Below are 3,561 nucleotides of genomic sequence, written 5' to 3' on the forward strand. Positions count from 1 at the left end.
CCTACCATGACATTGCTGCCGATGTGGTGAGACCCAGCAAGGATGGGAATAGAAGGATGAATGGGTGTTACATTAAAGGAGTTAGAAAGTAAAAGGTAAGAAATAAGAAAGATAATAAGAAAGGTGTGAGACAGAGATAGAAGTTGAAAAGGTACTGTTTCCCAGCTTATTGAGGGGTAGCTGTGTTGATGATTATAAAACCATGCTGTTCTCAGTAACACCAGGATTACACACCCTGCCAGACATAATCTATGTGCCTAACATCTGCTTCTGATGACACACACACAAAGTCATGCACTCACAGTCACCACTTTCATGACCGTAGTGGTCACAAATGCAGTCTGTATGAATAATTCACGAATACTTATAAGTATAATCGGACACAACATGCCTACATGCCTCTCCTAATACCTCGAGCATAGGTCTGAAAAACAGTGCAGCCTATTACACGTCCCTTATCAAATTTTCCAGTATAATGAAAGTGTATAACTATCATCATGACCACTTTCTGCACTATACACAAGCAGCAAAGAAAAAATTGACTTTAATTATCAGGGATATGCTCGTTTGTTTTACTAACTATAACTCTAACCCTTCAGGGCTATTGCACTTTAGTGCAACACTGCTCACTTTGTTCTGATCTTGTAAAGAAATGCTACCTTAAGCAAGGGGAGGCAGAATGATGCATCAAGCGATTTTTGGGCTTCATCAGGCCTTATAGCTCAGCTTGTTATCGGCTCTAGCCCTGAGGAATCGGTCCACTGTCAAACCCTTGAGATTGCTTAGATCCAAATTTATACTCACCATCATGATTATTATCTGGATTTGCAACAACCATACAATGTCTTAAGGTTTTGTTGAACTGTGTGAATGTAAAATGCCAGTGAACCTTTAAAGTCTGACTCAAATATAATAACTATTTTAGTGAACAAAACACACTATACCGGAAAGAATTATTGCCGCTAATGTCGGTATGATATTGGTTTCTAATAATGAGCCCTTCATGAAAGGGTTGATACATTTCTAACAAAACATCTCTTCTGCAAATATTGAGTAATTGTTATTGAGAAGGGGTCAAATGTTGCTAATTTTCAAATATGCCATCTGCCCGATTTGATAAGTGGCAAAAGGCTGTTTTTAAAAAAGAACCATTTGGTCAGATGACCAACATTCCATAACCAGAAGATGGTACCAAAAGTGATTTAATCTAAAAGCTCATTTCAGTTAAAATGATTTCCAGTAATCATTGTACTTCCAGTACCTTCAAGTGGATCACAAACAGAAGCAGCATGGCTGGGAAAACATGTCTCAGCCTCTCAGTCCATCGGCACCTGTTCCCCAAAGGCTGCATTCTTTCCCCTCTGCTCTCCCGTCGGCGCTGTGGATTCCTTCCATTTCGTGGGCTCCATCATCACCCAGGACCTTAATTGGGAGCTCCATTACCAAGAAGGCTCAGCAGAGGCTGTTCATCCTGAGGCAGCATGAAGAAATTCAACCTGCCAAGAAAAATGATGGTGCACTTCTACAAGGCCACTATTGAGTCCATCCTCTGCTCCTCCATCACCGTCTGGTACGCTGCAGCCACTGCCAAGGACAAGGGCAGGCTGCAGCGTGTCATCCGCTCTGCAGGGTGATGAAATGTGCCGTCCCTCCGGGACTTGTTTGCTTTGAGGACCCTGAAGCGAGCTAGAAAGATTGTAGCCGACCCCTCTCACCCCGGACAAAAACTGTTTGTGCCCCTTTCATCTGGCAGCAGGCTGAGGACCATTGGGACCAAGACGTCACAACACACAAGCAGTTTCTTCCTGTTGGCAGTCGGGCTCATCGACAGAGCCCGGGTCCCCCACTGACTGCCTCTGACATCCCTTTTTACACCGGTCACTCCCTTCACACTCCACACGTACAGACACTTGTCACTTTCCCATACACTCACAACACAGTTGTGTAAAGTAGTTATGTTTGTCTGTGCACTTTTTAAAATGTTTTTATTTTATTCTATATAAATCGCTTATAGCCTAGTCTTTTTTACTTTAAATAAATTTGTAAATTGAACATGTCGTTTGTCCAGTAATTTGCTTTACTGTCCCTTGTCTCATTGTCCAACTGTCCAATGTCATGCACCAAACCACGAGGTCAAATTCCAAAAACACACTTTAGCAATACATGTTCCTGATTCCTGATACCCAATCGTTGTGGCCAGATTTTCTCGACATCCCCTTTGTTTCTGTTTGAATACCAACCACAGTATGCTTATAGATTCAGAATTCTTTGAAGCACATCCACCACACCGATATAGCACATTTTATCTTTTTTTAATTTAGAAGAATTGTTTTTACATCATTCCATTGCTTTACTTGATGTGTAATACATCTTTGGCCTTATTTTCCTTATCTAAAGGTTTATTTATCTAGCGTACCTCACAAATGGGCTGTCTGGTCTTTGCACCACATTAAGGCTGACACTGGGCGGTTCTAATCTGTGCCTGCTGCGCTTGAGGGACTCTGCTGCAGCAATTCCTACACAGTTAGGAGGAGTAAAAGAAGTCGATGGCGCTCGCCTCAATCTGCACCACCGGCACTGACAGTATCAATGACATATTACCTGATGGGGATTTTGACATTATGACCCTGCTGAGTCCTCGAAAAAATAATCCCTGGTGGAAGCATTCATCTGTGATATTGGTTTAAACCATTGTGTGTCATGTTTTCAAGTGAAAGACTAAGCTCCAGCTGTGTTTATTTAGTGTTTATTTAAAAGGTTATTGTGTTAACACAGGTTTTAATGACCCCCCCCCCCCCCCCCCCCCTAATAAAATCAAAACACGTATCCACACAGTACAGTGCCAGTCAAACGTTTGGACAGACATTGAATGAGAAGGTGTGTCCAAACTTTTGACTCGTAAGGTACAACATTAATTTGAGACTGAATTTTAAAAAAAGTGTGTACGTTTCTAAACTGTTGTGTCTGTGACAAATGCGAAATATAAGTCACGCTGTGCCGATTGGACTTCCCGCGTGTAGACCCCCCCGCTGTGTACACACTCGTGCATTGTGCTGAGATCAAAGCCAGATGTGGAAAGTCACGCTGGGAATAAGGATGAAAAGCGAGGAGAACACAAGGCAAAACCACCCTGGTATCCGGGTTAGGGCGGTAGTCAGAGCAGAGAGAAAGGGGAGTAACACACGCGCATAGAGCCGGTTTGGAGGTAAAGAACCATGTCCGTGTCCTCACTTAGTGGATTTCTCCACATCCTGCTGTGCGCCCGACTGAGGGGCTCCTTCGTGATATTTACCGCGGGACGACGCGCGGCGCTCATTGCGTCGTAATCCGGCGCATGGCAAGCGCATCAAAAACGGTTAGGGAAGACAATTCGTTCCCTTCGTTCGTTTAATATAGATAAAAAGGGATAGACTTTTCTTTCCGCGTGGGCGCACGCATAGTCAGAGATGCCAAGCAGCGAGCCAGGGGCACTGGAAGAGGATGACGATTTGAAATATGAGTGGACTGAACCTTCTTCTATTAAACATTATCCAAACGAAGAATAATTTACATTTTCTTAAC

This window comes from Gasterosteus aculeatus, chromosome 7 (genome assembly GCF_964276395.1).
Source record: "Gasterosteus aculeatus chromosome 7, fGasAcu3.hap1.1, whole genome shotgun sequence".
Taxonomy (NCBI): domain Eukaryota; kingdom Metazoa; phylum Chordata; class Actinopteri; order Perciformes; family Gasterosteidae; genus Gasterosteus; species Gasterosteus aculeatus.